Source organism: Bos indicus, chromosome 1, assembly GCF_029378745.1.
Source record: "Bos indicus isolate NIAB-ARS_2022 breed Sahiwal x Tharparkar chromosome 1, NIAB-ARS_B.indTharparkar_mat_pri_1.0, whole genome shotgun sequence".
In the NCBI taxonomy this organism is placed as follows: Eukaryota; Metazoa; Chordata; class Mammalia; order Artiodactyla; family Bovidae; genus Bos; species Bos indicus.
In genome coordinates this window covers 116,492,942-116,510,836 of record NC_091760.1, presented here as the reverse complement: position 1 = coordinate 116,510,836, position 17,895 = coordinate 116,492,942, and positions in this window count along the sequence as shown.

Sequence of the window (17,895 nt, the reverse complement as noted above, 5' to 3'; positions counted from 1 at the left end):
TCCTTCACTGTGTATAATAGGCTCTAGTTTCATCCACCTCATTAGAACTGATTCAAATGCATTCTTTTTAATGGCTGAGTAATACTCCATTGTGTATTTCTTATCCATTCATCTGCTGATGGACATCTAGGTTGCTTCCATGTCCTAGCTATTATAAACAGTGCTGCAATGAACACTGGGGTATCTGTCTCTTTCAGTTCTGGTTTCCTCTGTGTGTATGCCCAACAGTGGGATTGCTGGGTCATATGGCAGTTCTATTTCTAGTTTTTAAAGGAATCTCCACACTGTTCTCCACAGTGGCTGTACTAGTTTGCATTCCCACCAACAGTGTAATAGGGTTCCCTTTTCTCCACACCCTCTCCAGCAAGTATTTCTTGTAGACTTTTTGATAGCAGCCATTCTGACTGGCATGAAATGGTACCTCATTGTGGTTTTGATTTGCATTTCTCTGATAATGAGTGATGCTGAGCATCTTTTCATGTGTTTGTTAGCCATCTGTATGTCTTCTTTGGAGAAATGTCTGCTTAATTCTTTGGCCCATTTTTTGATTGGGTCATTTATTTTTCTGGAATTGAGCTGTAGGAGTTGCTTGTATATTTTTGATATTAGTTGTTTGTCAGCTGCTTCATTTGCTATTATTTTCTCCCATTCTGAAGGCTGTCTTTTCACCTTGTTTATAGTTTCCTTTGTTGTGTAGAAGCTTTTAATTTTAATTAGATCCCATTTGTTTATTTTTGCTTTTATTTCCAATATTCTGGGAGGTGGGTCATAGAGGATCCTGCTGTGATTTATGTAAGAGAGTGTTTTGCCTATGTTTTCCTCTAGGAGTTTTATAGTTTCTGTTCTTACGTTGAGATCTTTAATCCACTTTGAGTTTATTTTTGTGTATGGTGTTAGAAAGTATTCTAGTTTCATTCTTTTACAAGTGGTTGACCAGTTTTCCCAGCACCACTTGTTAAAGAGATTGTCTTTTCTCCATTGTATATTCTTGCCTCCTTTGTCAAAGATAAGGTGTACATAGGTGCATGGATTTATCTCTGGGCTTTCTATTTTGTTCCATTGATCTATATTTCTGTCTTTGTGCCAGTACCATGCTGTCTTGATGACTGTGGCTTTGTAGTAGAGCCTGAAGTCAGATAGGTTGATTCCTCCAGTTCCATTCTTCTTTTTCAAGATTGCTTTGGCTATTTGAGGTTTTTTGTATTTCCATACAAGTTGTGAAATTATTTTGTTCTAGCTCTGTGAAAAATACCGTTGGTAGCTTGATAGGGATTGTATTGAATCTATAGATTGCTTTGGTTAGTATACTCATTTTCACTATATTGATTCTTCTGATCCATGAACAGGGTATATTTCTCCATCTATTAGTGTCCTCTTTGATTTCTTTCATCAGTGTTTTATAATTTTCTATATATACTTAGGAATATATCTACTAAAGAAACAAAAGACCTATATAGAAAACTATAAAACACTGATGAAAGAAATCAAAGTGAAGTCACTCCACATGACTGAGATATATTCCTAAGTATTTTATTCTTTTTGTTGCAATGGTGAATGGAATTGTTTCCTTAATTTCTCTTTTTATTTTCTCATTATTAGTGTATAGGAATTCAAGGTATTTGTGTGTTGATTTTATATCCTGCAACTTTACTATATTCATTGATTAGTAATTTTCTGGTGGAGTCTTTACAATTTTCTATGTAGAGGATCATGTCATCTGCAAAGAGTGAGAGTTTACTTCTTCTTTTCCAATTTGGATTCCTTTTATTTCTTTTTCTGCTCTGATTGCTGTGGCCAAAACTTCCAAAACTATGTTGAATAGTAATGGTGAAAGTGGGCACCCTTGTCTTGTTCCTGATTTTAGAGGAAATGCTTTCAATTTTTCGCCATTGAGGATAATGTTTGCTGTGAGTTTCTCATATATAGCTTTTATTATGTTGAGGTATGTTTCTTCTATTCCTGCTTTCTGGAGAGTTTTTATCATAAATGGATGTTGAAATTTGTCAAAGTCTTTCTCTGCATCTATTAAGATAATCTATGGCTTTTATTTTTCAATTTGTTAATGTGGTGTATTACATTGATTGATTTGCGGATATTGAAGAATGCCTGCATCTCTGGGATAAAGCCCACTTGGTCATGATGTATGATCTTTTTAATGTGTTGTTGGATTCTGATTGCTAGAATTTTGTTCAGAATTTTTGCATCTATGTTCATCAGTGATGTTGGCCTGTACTTTTCTTTCTTTCTTTCTTTCTTTCTTTTTTTTTTTTTTTTGTGGCTTCTTTGTCAGGTTTTGGTATTAGGGTGATGGTGGCCTCATAGAATGAGTTTGGAAGTTTACCTTCCTCTGCAATTTTCTGGAAGAGTTTGAGTAGGGTGGGTGTTAGCTCTTCTCTAAATTTTTGTTAGGATTCAGCTGTGAAGCCGTCTGGACCTGGGCTTTTGTTTGCTGGAAGATTTCTGATTACAGTTTCAATTTATGTGCTTTTGATGAGTCTGTTAAGATTTTCTATTTCTTCCTGATTCAGTTTTGGAAAGTTGTACTTTTCTCAGAATTTTTCCATTTCTTCCAAGTTGTCCATTTTATTGGTATATAATTGCTAATAGTAGTCTCTTATGATCCTTTGTATTTCTGTGTTGTCTGTTGTGATCTATTTTCATTTCTAATTTTATTTATTTGATTTTTCTCCCTTTGTTTTTTTGATGAGTCTGGCTAATGGTTTGTCAATTTTATTTATCCTCTCAAAGAACCAGCTTTTGGCTTTGTTGATTTTTGCTATGGTCTCTTTTGTTTCTTTTGCATTTATTTCTGCCCTAATTTTTAAGATTTATTTCCTTCTACTAACCCTGGGGTTCTTCATTTCTTCCTTTTCTAGTTGGTTTAGGTGTAGAGTTAGGTTATTTATTTGACTTTTTTCTTGTTTCTTGAGGTATGCCTGTATTGCTATGAACCTTCCCCTTAGCACCACTTTTACAGTGTCCCATAGGTTTTGGGTTGTTGTGTTTTCATTTTCATTCGTTTCTATGCATATTTTGATTTCTTTTTGATTTTTTCTGTGATTTGTTGGTTATTCAGCAACGTGTTGTTCAGCCTCCATATGTTGGAATTTTTAATAGTTTTTCTCCTGTAATTGAGATCTAATCTTATTGCACTGTTGTTAGAAAAGATGCTTGGATGATTTCTTTTTTTTTTTTTTTTTTTTTTGAATTTACTAAGGCTAGCTTTACGGCTCAGGATGTGATCTCTCCTGGAGAAGATTCCGTGTATGCTTGAGAAAAAGGTGAAATTCATTGTTTTGGGGTGAAGTGTCCTATAGATATCAATTAGGTCTAACTGGTCTAGTGTATCATTTAAAGTTTGTGTTTACTTGTTAATTTTCTGTTTAGTTGATCTATCTATAGGTGTGAGTGAGGTATTAAAGTCTCCCACTATTATTGTGTTATTGTTAATTTCCCCTTTCATACTTGTTAGCATTTGTCTTACATATTGTGGTGCTCCTATGTTGGGTGCATATATATTTGTAATTGTTATATCTTCTTGGATTGATCCTTTGATCATTATGTAGTGTTCTCCTTTGTCTCTTTAAACAGCCTTTGTTTTAAAGTTTATTTTATCTGATATGAGTATTGCTACTCCTGCTTTCTTTTGGTCTCCATCTGCTTGGAATATCTTTTTCCAGCCCTTCACTTTCAGTCTGTATGTGTCCCTTGTTTTGACGTGGGTCTCTTGTAGACAACATATATAGGGGTCTTGTTTTTGTATCCATTCAGCCAGTCTTTGTCTTTTGGTTGGGGCATTCAACCCGTTTACGTTTAAGGTAACTATTGATAAGTATGATCCCATTGCCATTTACTTTATTGTTTTGGGTTTGAGTTTATACACCCTTTTTGTGTTTCCTATCTAGAGAAGATCCTTTAGCATTTGTTGGAGAGCTTGTTTGGTGGTGCTGAATTCTCTCAGCTTTTGCTTTCCTGTAAAGCTTTTGATTTCTCCTTCATATTTGAATGAGATCCTTGCCGGGTAGTGTAATCTGGGCTATAGGTTATTTTCTTTCATCACTTTAAGTATGTCCTGCCTTTCCCTCCTAGCCTGAAGAGTTTCTATTGAAAGATCAGCTGTTATCCTTATGGGAATCCCCTTGTGTGTTATTTGTTGTTTTCCCCTTGCTGCTTTTAATATTTGTTCTTTGTGTTTGATCTTTGTTAATTTGAATAATATGTGTCTTGGGGTGTTTTGCCTTGGGTTTATCTTATTTGGGACTCTCTGGATTTCTTGGACTTGGGTGATTATTTCCTTCCGCATTTTCAGGAAGTTTTCAACTATTATCTCCTCTAATATTTTCTCATGGTCTTTCTTTTTGTTTTCTTCTTCTGGGACTCCTATGATTCGAATGTTGGGGGCATTTAACATTGTTCCAGAGGTCTCTGAGATTGTCCTCATTTCTTTTAATTCTTTTTTTTTTTTTCACTTCTCTGATTCATTTATTTCTACCATTCTATCTTCTACCTCACTAATACTACCTTCTGCTTCCATTATTCTACTCTTTGTTCCCTCCAGAGTGTTTTTGATCTCATGTATTGCATGATTCATTATATACTGACTCTTTTTTATTTCTTCTAGGTCCTTGTTAAACCTTTCTTGCATCTTCTCAATCCTTGCCTCTAGGCTATTTATCTGGGGTTCCATTTTGTTTTTGAGATTTTGGATCATTTTCACTATCGTTATTCGGAATTCTTTATCAGGTAGATTCCCTATTTCTTCCTCTTTTGTTTGGTTTGGTGGGCATTTATTCTGTTCCTTTACCTGATGGGTATTCCTCTGTCTCTTCATCTTGTTTATATTGTGTGCTTGGGGCAGGCTTTCTGTATTCTGGCAGTTTGTGGAGTTCTCTTTATTGTGGAGTTTCCTCACTGTGGGTGGGGTTGTATGGGTGGCTTGTCAAGGTTTCCTGGTTAGGGAAGCTTGTGTTGGTGTTCTGGTGGGCGGAGCTGATTTCTTCTCTCTGGAGTGCAATGAAGTGTCCAATAATGAGTTATGAGATGTCAATGGGTTTGGAGTGACTTTGGGAAGCTGGTACATTGAAGCTCAGGCCTGTGTTCCTCTGTTGCTGGAGAATTTGCATGGTATGTCTTGCTCTGGAACTTGTTGGCCCTTGGGTGGTGCTTGGTTTCATGGTTTCTCTTGAGAAACGTATATGCAGGTCAGAAGCAACAGTTAGAACTGGACGTGGAACAACAGGCTGGTTCCAAATAGGAAAAGGAGTATGTCAAGGCTGTATATTGTCACCCTGTTTATTTAACTTATATGCAGAGTACATCTTGAGAAACGCTGGGCTGAAAGAAGCACAAGCTGGAATCAAGATTGCTGGGAGAAATATCAATAACCTCAGATATGCAGATGACATCACCCTTATGGAAGAAACTGAAGAGGAACTAAAAAGCCTCTTGATGAAAGTGAAAGTGGAGAGTGAAAAAGTTGGTTTAAAGCTCAACATTCAGAAAATGAAGATCATGGCATCTGGTCCCATCACTTCATGGGAAATAGATGGGGAAACAGTGGAAACAATGCCAGATTTTATTCTTTTGGACTCCAAAATCACTGCAGATGGTGACTTCAGCCCTGAAATTAAAAGACGCTTACTCCTTGGAAGGAAAGTTATGTCCAACCTAGATAGCATATTCAAAAGCAGAGACATTACTTTGCCAACAAAGGTCCATCTAGTCAAGGCTATGGTTTTTCCAGTGGTCATGTATGGATGTGAGAGTTGGACTGTGAAGAAGGCTGAGCGCCGAAGAATTGATGCTTTTGAACTGTGGTGTTGGAAAAGACTCTTGAGAGTCCCTTGGACTGCAAGGATATCCAACCAGTCCATTCTGAAGGAGATCAGCCGTGGGATTTCTTTGGAAGGAATGATGCTAACACTGAAACTCCAGTACTTTGGCCACCTCATGTGAAGAGTTGACTCATTGGAAAGGACTCTGATAATTGGGAGGGATTGGGGGCAAGAGGAGAAGGGGACAACAGAGGATGAGATGGCTGGATGGCATCACTGACTCGAGGGATGTGAGTCTGAGTGAACTCCGGGAGTTGGTGATGGACAGGGAGGCCTGGCGTGCTGCGATTCATGGGGTTGCAAAGAGTCGGACACGACTGAGCGACTGAACTGAACTGAACTGAACTGAATGGAGGCATTTGATGAGCTCCTGTCAATTAATGTTCCCTGTAGTCAGGAGTTCTCTGGTGTTCTCAGGATTTGGACTTAAGCCTCTTGCTTCTGGTTTTCAATCTTATTTTTACAGTAGCCTCAAGACTTCTCCATCTATACAGCACCATTTATAAAACATCTAGGTTAAAGATGAAAAGTTTCTCCACAGTGAGGAACACCCAGAGAGGTTCACAGAGTTACATGGAGAAGAAAAGAGGGAGGAGGGAGTTAGAGGTGACCCGAATGTGATGAGGTGGAATCAAAAGAGGAGAGAGCAAGCTAGCCAGTAATCACTTCCTTATGTGCAGTAATCACTTCCTTATGTGCACATCAATGTCTGGACTGCTCAGAGATGTTCATGGAATTATACAGAGAAGAGAAGAGGGAGGAAGGAGACAGAGGTGGCCAGGAGGATAAAGGGGTGAATCAAAAGGAGAGAGAGAGATCCAGCCAGTAATCAGTTACCTAAGTGTTCTCCACAGTCTGGAACACACAAAGAGATTCACAGAGTTAGGTAGAGAAGAGAAGAGAAGGGGGAAGGAGGAGACAGAAGCAACCTGGTGGAGAAAAAGGAGAGTCCAAAGGGGGAGAAAGCAGTCAAGCCAGTAATCTCACTCCCGAGTAAAAATGGGTACTGAATATTGGGTTCTTAAAGGTACAAAATTGATAACAAATACCAAAAAGTAAAGATTAAAAATCTAGAGTAGAGGTTGGATTTTCAAAAATACAATATTAAAGAGAAAAAAGTCACAGAAATTATTATATATATATATATATATATATTATGAAGTTTGCTTTAAAAAATCAGATCAGATCAGATCAGTGGCTCAGTCGTGTCCGACTCTTAGCAACCCCATGAATCGCAGCACGCCAGGCCTCCCTGTCCATCACCAACTTCCGGAGTTCACTCAGACTCACGTCCATCAAGTCAGTGAAGTCATCCAGCCATCTCATCCTCTGTTGTCCCCTTTTCCTCTTGCCCCCAATCCCTCCCAGCATCAGAGTCTTTTCCAATGAGTCAACTCTTCACATGAGGTGGCCAAAGTATGGAGTTTCAGTGTTAGCATCATTCCTTCCAAAGAAATCCCAGGGCTAATCTCCTTCAGAATGGACTGGTTGGATCTCCTTGCAGTCCAAGGGACTCTCAAGAGTCTTCTCCAACATCACAGTTCAAAATCATCAATTCTTCGGTGCTCATCCTTCTTCACAGTCCAACTCTCACATCCATACATGACCACAGGAAAAACCATAGCCTTGACTAGACGAACCTTTGTTGGCAAAGTAATGTCTTTGCTTTTGAATATGCTATCTAGGTTGGTCCTAACTTTCTTTCCAAGGAGTAAGCGTCTTTTAATTTCAGAGCTGAAGTCACCATCTGTAGTGATTTTGGGCCCAGAAAAATAAAGTCTGGCATTGTTTCCACTGTTTCCCCATCTATTTCCCATGAAGTGATGGGACCGGATGCCATGATCTTCGTTTTCTGAATGTTGAGCTTTAAACCAACTTTTTCACTCTCCACTTCACTTTCATCAAGAGGCTCTTGAGTTCCTCTTCAGTTTCTTCCATAAGGGTGATGTCATCTGCATATCTGAGGTTATTGATATTTCTCCCGGCAAACTTGATTCCAGCTTGTGCTTCTTTCAGCCCAGCGTTTCTCAAGATGTACTCTGCATATAAGTTAAATAAACAGGGTGACAATATACAGCCTTGACATACTCCTTTTCCTATTTGGAACCAGTCTGTTGTTCCATGTCCAGTTCTAACTGTTGCTTCCTGACCTGCATACAAATTTCTCAAGAGGCAGATCAGGTGGTCTGGTATTCCCATCTCTTTCAGAATTTTCCACAGTTTCTTGTGATCCACACAGTCAAAGGCTTTGGCATAGTCAATAAAGCAGAAATAGATGTTTTTCTGGAACTCTCTTGCTTTTTTGATAATACAGAGGATGTTGGCAATTTGATCTCTGGTTCCTCTGCCTTTTCTAAAACCAACTTGAACATCAGGAAGTTCACAGTTCACATATTGCTGAAGCCTGGCTTGGAGAATTTTGAGCGTTACTTTACTAGCGTGTGAGATGAGTGCAATTGTGTGGTAGTTTGAGCATTCTTTGGCATTGCCTTTCTTAGGGATTGGAATCAAAACTGACCTTTTCCAGTCCAGTGGCCACTGCTGAGTTTTCCAAATTTGCTGGCATATTGAGTGCAGCACTTTCACAGCATCATCTTTCAGGATTTGGAATAGCTCAACTGGAATTCCATCACCTCCACTAGCTTTGTTCATAGTGATGCTTTCTAAGGCCCACTTGACTTCACATTCCAGGATGTCTGGCTCTAGGTGAGTGATCACACCATCGTGATTATCTGGGTCATGAAGATCTTTTTGTACAGTTCTTCTGTGTATTCTTGCCACCTCTTCTTAATATCTTCTGCTTCTGTTAGGTCCATACCATTTATGTCCTTTATCGAGCCCATCTTTGCATGAAATGTTCCTTTGGTATCTCTGGTTTTCTTGAAGAGATCTCTAGTCTGTCCCATTCTGTTGTTTTCCTCTATTTCTTTGCATTGATCACTGAAGAAGGCTTTCTTATCTCTTCTTGCTATTCTTTGGAACTTTGCATTCAGATGTTTATATCTTTCCTTTTCTCCATTGCTTTTTGCTTCTCTTCTTTTCACAGCTATATGTAAGGCCTTCCCAGACAGCTTTAAAAAACAAGGTCTCTCTTTTTTTTTTTCTTTCAAAGTAGAATAGGTTATAAAAATGAAAATTAAAGGAGTAGTAGAGGACTTAAACAATTTTAAAAATTAAAAAAATAAAGAATGATAGTAAAAATAGTAGAAATATTTCTAGGACTTTCTCTGGTGTTGTGGGCAGTGTGGTGTCAGTTCAGTTTCAGATCGTTCCTTGATCCGGCTTATATTTCTCAAGATCTATAGGCCCCTTCCTATGTATTCGGCACTAACTACAGGGTTTTAATCTATTGCACCTGTCACGTCCAAGGAGGTTCGCTCTATTTTAGCTTCTTCTGTTTGCTGGTCTCTTCAGTGTCTAATTTCCACCCTGTCACAAGGGGGCGGTGGTGGACACTTTCTAGGCTCACTTGTTCCATCGTGCTGTGTGGAGGGAGGGACACTGCCAGCAGATAACACTGGCGTGTGCTCGCAGTGACTCGGCCACACTGGGTTTTCCCCCCCTCACATTGTGTGTGCTTTCCCTGTCTACACTGCTTAGGCTCTAGGTTGCTCAGCCAGGAACTGTCTGATGCTGGCCCTGGGTTGTGTGCACTTCCCAGGTCTAAGCCGCTCAGGTTTGGGTACTCGGGTAGTCCTCAGAGGCGCAGACTCGTTTGGGCCTGCGTTTTGTGCCCTTCCCAGGTCCGAGCAGCTTAGATGACCAGGTGTTTGGCAAGTGCAGTCGCTGTGACTTATTGCCTCCCCCAATTGCCTCCCCCGTCCCTGCCACTCGGTTTTCTGTGTGTACAACCGGCTTGGCTTCTCAGGCGGATGTTGACCATCCAGAATCCCAAGGAGTCTTAGTTAGCAACGAAGCCTGCTTGCAGTTTGGTAGATAATGGCTCTCTGGGGCCGTGATTGCCCCTTTCCGGCTCTGGCTGCCTGTCACTGGAGGGGGATGGTCTGTAGCTGGCTAGCCCTGCTCAGTCCTTTGTTCTGTGAGTGGGCCTGGCGGTGTCTTAGGTTAGGGCTTTTCGCGTGGTAGCTATCCCAAAGTCTGGTGTGCTAGCCCAAGTTAGTTCCCTCAGATTGCCCTCTGGGCATTCACGCCCAGCCCTTACTCTAAGCAATGCAGCCCTCTCCTCCCTGCCCAGCCCCCACTTGCTAGTGGCAGATGCAGGCATCTGTGCTACTTCTCTGCTGGGGGAGTTACCACTGGGCACGTAATCTGTGGGTTTTAATTATTTATTTATTTTTCCTCCCGATTATGTTGCCCTCTGTGGTTCCAAGGCTCACGACAGACTAGGCAGTGAGAGTGCTTCCTGGTGTTTGGAAACTTCTCTCTTTTTAAAGACTCCCTTCCTGGGATGGAGCTCCATCCCTACCTCTTTTGTCTCTCTTTTTGTCTTTTATATTTCTTCCTACCTCCTTTCGAAGACAATGGGCTGCTTTTCTGGGCACGTGATGTCCTCTGCCAGCATTCAAAAGTTGTTTTGTGGAATTTACTCAGTGTTCAAATGTTCTTTTGATGAATTTGTGGGGGAGAAAGTGATCTCCCTGTCCTATTCCTCTGCCATCTTAGGACTGCCTGTCTTTTTGAATTAGAGTTTTTTTCTTTTCCAGATGTGGGATTGCTGGATCATATGGTATCTCTATTTTTAGTTTTTTAAGGAACCTCCATGGGGCTTCCCTGATGGCTCAGTGGTAAAGAATCTGCCTGCCAATGCCTGGGTAAGGAAGATATTCTGGAGAAGGTAATGGCAACCCACCCCAGTATTTTTGTCTGAGAAATCCATGGGCAGAGAAGCCTGAAAGGCTACAGTTCATGGGGCTGCAAGAGTCAGCTACTACTTAGCTATTAAAACAACAACAACCAAGGAACGTCCATACTGTTTTCCATAGTGGTTGCACAAATTTACATTCCCACGCAAACAGTGTAGAAGGGTTTCTTTTTCTCCACACACCTTGTAGCACTTATTATCTGTAGACTTTTTGATGATGTATGCCAAGCTTTCTAAGTTCATTACCTAATTTAACCCAAAAAATACCATGAAAGAGAAGTATTAGCACAGCTGTACTTTTGATGAAGTAATTATGTCAAGAATCTTTATTATGGTCATATAGCTAGTAATTATGTAAATTTCAGTTAACTCACCAGTAAAATGCTCAAAATAAAATTATAATGCAAGACTTTTGTTTCAGACACCAAACACATTTATTAGTGGGATAAAATGTAATGGAGGTTTTATTTGGTTCTCTAGGTCTTGGGTCCTGATTTTCCTTAGAACTCAAGTTCCCTATTTTCCTAACACAGTTGGGGCAGGTCACAAAGTGACATTTGTAAGGAGCTCATCTTTCTGGAAATGATTCTTTCTGGTTGCTGATGTTAATATTCTTTCATCATATTGCTTCTGAATTTATCTTCACAGATTTACATTAAAAAACTCATTTCCAAATTTGTAATATTATATTAAAAATAGAACTTACAGATGAAGAATTAAATTTTCATATATCTCTTTTCACTGAACAAGGTATAGGATTAAACTTATAGCTAACTATGAATTTCTGTTAACTGTGGGATATTACAGATGTTTTATTCTGATTTTTTAAATTAAATTTTGTTCACAATATACTCAAAACAAGTCAAAAAGAGGTTTTTGTTTTGCTTAAAATATTATATTAATTATAATATAATACTTAAAGTATCATATTAATATTAGTTTCAGTTGCACAAAATTGTGATTTAATATTTTTATACAGTGGTGATCATTGATGATCATTGTGAAATGATCACCACAATAGTTTCAGTTTTGGTCTGTCACCTTGCAAAGTTAATGCAATATTATTGACAGTATTTTCCATGCTGTACATTGCATTCCATAACTTATTTATCTTATAACTGCAAGGGAAACAAAAGCAAAAATCAACAAATGAGACTGCATCAAACTAAAATTTGTGTATCTTGAAGGAAACCATTGAATATGAGAGGATAGAAATAAAATATTTGATAAGGGATTAATATACAAAGTATATTGAGAACCCACACAACTCAATAACAAAAAAACACACAATCTGATTTTAAAATGGGCAAAGAATCTGAATAGACCTTTTTAAGCTTTTTATATTTAAGAACTTTTAAATTTCTTTCTTCCAAAACTGTGTTCTATTTTTTTTTTTTTTAACAATAGGATCATCTAGAAAAACACTTAGAAACAAACTAAGGGACACTTATGCTACTTTATGTGATTAAGAAACAAAAGGTTGCCCATCCTTAAGGATGTCTTTTTTTTCTTGTCGTCCAAACTTCCTTTGACAAATTTAGGGAAGACTTTCAAAATTTTATTTATGCAATAACATGTTCTTAAAAACATTTTATTCCTTAGAAGGAAAGTTATGACCAACTAGACAGCATATTATAAAGCAGAAACATTACTTTGCCAACAAAGGTCCGTCTAGTCAAAGCTATGGTTTTTCCAGTGGTCAGGTATGGATGTGAGAGTTGGACTATAAAGAAAGCTGAGCACCAAAGAGTTGATGCTTTTGAACTGTGGTGTTGAAGAAGAGTCTCGTGAGTACCTTGGACTGCAAGGAGATCCAACCAGTCCATCCTAAAGGAGATCAGTCCTGGGTATTCATTGGAAGGACTGATGTTGAAGCTGAAACTCCAATACTTTGGCCACCTGAAGCAAAGAGCTGACTCATTTAAAAAGACCCTGATGCTTGGAAAGATTGGGGGAAGGAGGAGAAGGGAACGACAGAGGATGAGATGGTTGGATGGCATCACTGACTCAATGGACATGAGTTTGGGTAAACTCCGGAACTTGGTGATGGACAGGGAGGCCTGGCGTGCTGTGGTTCATGGGGTCACAAAGAGTCAGACACAACTGAGAAACTGAACTGAAAAACATTTGACTGATACCTTTATACCACTTCCCATTTTCTGATCTCTTATCAAGATTTTTGCCTCCTGCTAGGTCTAAGTTAGACCTATTTAAATAAGAGTGTTTCCACAGAGGCAAGTCAGTATAAAGTAGCTATTCTTAACATGAGAGAAGGGACTGTGTCAGAACTAGTTAAGAGATTAAAATAAAAAAATCTTTATGGTCCTCCCCATCCCTACCCTCTTGCCTTCACCATTAAAATTTGATGCCCTACTCAAGAGATAACTTGAACTTCTCAGTTAAATATAATCCCCACTGTGAATCATCACTGATAATAGAATCCTATATCCCTTAACTATGTTGAGGCTGAATGAGGATAGAAAACCACTGAAGTTAAAGAAAGATAAGGAATTTTGTAGCCAAACATATTATATAGTTTTACACCATGATTCTTAGGAGAGTCAAGCACTAGGAATCATGACTATTTAACAAACCTCTTGTTTACTACCTGACCTTTACTAAAGTACTTATTCCTCGTTGATGCTCACTTTCCTTATTGGCAAAAATAATACATAACTCAGAGTAGCTGTAAAAATTGAATGAGAAAACTGTTGTAAAGCCCATAGCACAGAACCTGGCATGCTGATATGCATTCTTCAAGTGTTACTTTGATTTGTCTGGGTCTTAAAAAGTCTTTTAATTCTGACTATTACTCTTCCCAAGTGAATACACACAGAAAAGTTTTTAAAAGAGAAGTTTATTACAAGACAAGAAAACCAGCTAGTTTTCTGAGGGGAAAATGCCAAAGTCCAAGTTTTTAAGTACTAGAAAGGAAGGGGATAATGTTTCATGGAGGTAATGGTGAAGTGAAAGTGTTAGTTGCTCAGTCGTGTCCAGCTCTTTGTGACCCCATAGACTGTAACCCACCAGGCTCTTCTGTCCATGGGATTCTCCAGGCAAGATTACTGGAGTGAATTGACATTCCCTTCTCCAGGGGATCATCCCGACCAAGGAATCGAACCGGGTCTCTGGCATTGCAGGCAGATTTTTTAGCATCTGAGCCATAATGGTAATTAATGATTAATTAATTATAGCTATTTATAGCTTACAGGGTAGGACAAATGAGTCCACAGATCTTGGTTAAAACATGTCTCATTGTTCTTTGATCTGGAATAAACCGCAGTTATGTTCAATAAGAATCTGACTTAGCAAGATTATTAAGGTCATGATGAGGATTAGCAGTACAATTGTGAAATGCAGCATTTAGCAAGTAATACTGCAAGTTGAAATTTTTCATTTTGCATCACCCTTCCCATGCAGGAATCCCTTTAGCAATGCAGAAGGATGTGCAATTTTTAGACAGTAAACACACACATATACACACATATACACACATGTGCACACACTCACATGCTTACACATAAGTTTCAACCAATAAAGATAATGCAATTAATCAGTAGCAAATAAAAAAAAAAAACCAGCTACAGTTGTATATTAACTGAAATAGAACTTAATGTATGAAAGAATAAATAATTACATATCAGACTGAGAAATTTCCCCCAAAACTGAATTTACTACATCTCCTTCAGTGCTCTTTATTTTAAAAGAATTTCAGCTGAAAGTGTTACTTCCTCTAACTTACCAGCCTATCACCCTTTGTCAAACATGTGGCTTAATGCACATAAACCATTACAATTTGCACATTATTGTCCAGTTCTTATATTTATTTTGCTTTATAAAATATTCTGAAAACTTTTGAAGGGATTTCTTTAACCCAACTCCCCTCTTCAAAGCAGAGTGTTGACTTGAACATATCCCCCCTATAGATACGAGCTCTTTGGAACCAGAAAACAAGTATTTTTATCTTTGTATTCTCAGCACCTACCACCATGTAGATCACATAGAAGACAGCTGTATTGATGTTGGCTGCTACAATAAGATTTGGATGGGCTTGTTTAAAATGATCAGCACAGAAATGGAAAATAAAACTGATCACAAGCAAGTCAAAGAATCAATGAGCAGTGTGTTAATTAATTATGTTTGAGGCTACTTTTAGATTTTCCCCCTAGGATTTCTATATGAACTGTAGAAATATAAAATCATCACAGGAAGCTTTCTATGAAGAAAAAAGTTGAATTATTTAAATTGCTAATTCTCATTTGTGTTTTGTTTTGCTTTATTTGAACTGTTTTTAAAATAAATTTATTTTAATTGGAAGCTAATTACTTTACAATATTGTGGTGGTTTTTCCCATACATCTAAATGAATCAGTCATGGGAGCACATGTGTTCCACCATCCAAAACTCTCCTCCCACCTGCCTCTCTGCCCCATCCCTCTGGGTTGTTGCAGAGCACCAGCTTTGAGTGCCCTGCTTCATGCATCAAACTTGCACTGGTCATCTATTTTACATATGGTAATATACATGTTTCAATGTTAGTCTCTCATATTGTCTCACCCTCGCCTTCTCCCACAGAGTCCAAAAGTCTGTACTTTACATCTGTGTCTTTTTTACTGTCTTGCATGTCGGGTCATTGTTACCATTTTTCTAAATTCCATATGTATGCATTAATATACTGTACTGGTGTTTCTCTTTCTGGCTGCCTTCACTCTGTATGATAGACTCCAGTTTCATCCATCTCATTAGAACTGACTCAAATGTGTTCTTTTTTGTACCTGAGTAATATTCCATCGTGTATATGCACCACAACTTCCTTATCCATTCATCTGCCAATGGACATCTAGGTTGCTTCCATGTCCTAGCTATTGTAAACAGTGCTGTGATGAACATTGGGGTACACATGTCTCTTTCAGTTCTGGTTTCCTCAGTGTGTACGTCCTGCAGTGGGATTGCTGGGTCGTACGGCAGTTCCAGAGAAGACTCTTGAGAGTCACTTGGACTGCAAGGAGATCCAACCAGTCCATCCAAAAGGAGACCAATCCTGGGTATTCACTGGAAGGACTGATGCTGAGGCTGAAACTCCAATACTTTGGCCACCTCACACGAAGAGTTGACTCATTGGAAAAGCCCCTGATGCTGGGAGGGATTGGGGCAGGAGGAGAAGGGGATGACAGAGGATGAGGTGGCTGGATGGCATCACCAACTTGATACACATGAGTTTGAGTGAACTCTGGGAGTTGGTGATGGACAGAGAGGCCTGTCCATCGCGTGCTGCATTCATGGGGTCACAAAGAGTCAGACACGACTGAGTGACTGAACTGAACTGAACTGATAGCAGTTCTATTTCCAGTTTTTTAAGGAATCTCCATACTGGTCTCCACAGTGGCTGTACTAGTTTGCATTCCCACCAACAGTGTAGAGGGTTCCCTTTTCTCCACACCCTCTCCAGCATTTATTATTTGTAGACTTTTTGATGGCAGCCATTCTAACCAGTGTGAGATGGTACATCATTGTGGTTTTGATTTGCATTTCTCTGATAATGAGTGATGTTGAGCAATTTTTTTATGTGTATATTAGCCATCTGTATGTCTTCTTTGGAGACATGTCTATTTAGTTCTTTGGTCCATTTTTTGATTGGGTCATTTATTTTTTCTGGAATTGAGCTACATGAGCTGCTTGCATACTTTTAAGATTAGTTGTTTGTCAGTTGCTTCATTTGCTATTATTTTCTTCCATTCTGAAGGCTGCCTTTTTACCTTGCTTATAGTTTCCTTTGTTGTGCAAAAACTTTTAAGTTTAATTAGGTCCCATTTGTTTATTTTCGTTTTTATTTCCATTACTCTGGGAAGTGGGTCATCATGGTCTTCCTGGGATTTATGTCAGATAGTTTCTGCCTATATTTTCCTCTAGGAGTTTTATAGTTTCTGGTCTTACATTTAGATCTTTAATCCATTTTGAGTTTATTTTTGTGTATGGTGTTAGAAAGTATTCTAGTTTCATTCTTTTACAAGTGGTTGACCAGTTTTCCCAGCACCACTTTTTAACTATGATCTTTTTTTCAAGATAAGCAGTAGACAGACTTGATATGTTGTCAAGTAACTGTAGTGTTGGTTATACTTTAGGCTTGATGCCCCCTATATCAATATCCTCTCAGTCTTCCCAAAGTAAATCTGTGTCCCAGATGAAACTGAGTATGGAAAGAGAAGCTAGTATTAGTACCTCCCCAGTGCCAAGTTAGAAAAGACAGATATAGGTAGGTAAAGAGGGATGCAAGTTCTGAAAATTCAAGAAATTATTCAAATAAAATTAAACAGTGACACTACATGGACATAACTAGCTCCTATGGATTTTCACTTCTTATTAGTTTCCATAGAGTCAAGGATAAAGACCTCAAAGCCTGCAGATTTAGGTTAAAATGATAGCTTTGGAAATGATAGCTAAAATGATAAATGATGTGACCTTGGGAAAGAAAATCTCTCATAGTATTAGTTCTTACATACCAGTGTTGATATGAGCACACAGTGATATATTTAAAATTATATTAAGTCATATAGTACTTTAAGCTTAGCATGAGATTTACTTGCTTCTCAAGAAAATTCTTAATGGAGTTTGAGGACCTGAACGCTTGGATCACTTAGCAGTCCAAACTACCTTTATTTTGTGATGTTACCATTTAAAAGATAGTTTCCAGGTCTTATGGATTGTAATTACTTCTCTCTGGGAGTGACACACATGACTTTCTTTTCAGTCCATTTGGCCAGCACTTCTTTATTTCACTTCACTATAAGAGAAAAGAAGTAAAAGTCACAGGGGCATGTGGATATTTAGTGAAGAGTTAACATCTCTAACACTGCTACTTGCTTTTTAAATTTTTGTTATTTTATTTACTTATTTGGCTGCATCCAGTCCTACTTGCAGCAAGTGGAATCTTCATTGCATCATGCAAACTTTCATTGCAGCTCACAGACTACTTGTAGCACATGGGTTTAGTTGCCTCATGGCTTATGGTAATCTTACTTCCTTAGCCAGGGATGGAACCTGTGTCGCCTGCATTGCAAGGCAGATTTTTAACCACTAGACCACCCAAGGAAGTCCTGCTACTTGTTTTTGTATGACCTACTTATTTGCTTATCTGCCATCTGAGATGAATTAAAGACTGGGACAAGTAAGGTATTAATGTGTACTCCTGGAGGCAAGCCAGGACAAAGTGAAACCAGAGCAGTCCTCCACGAGTACACAT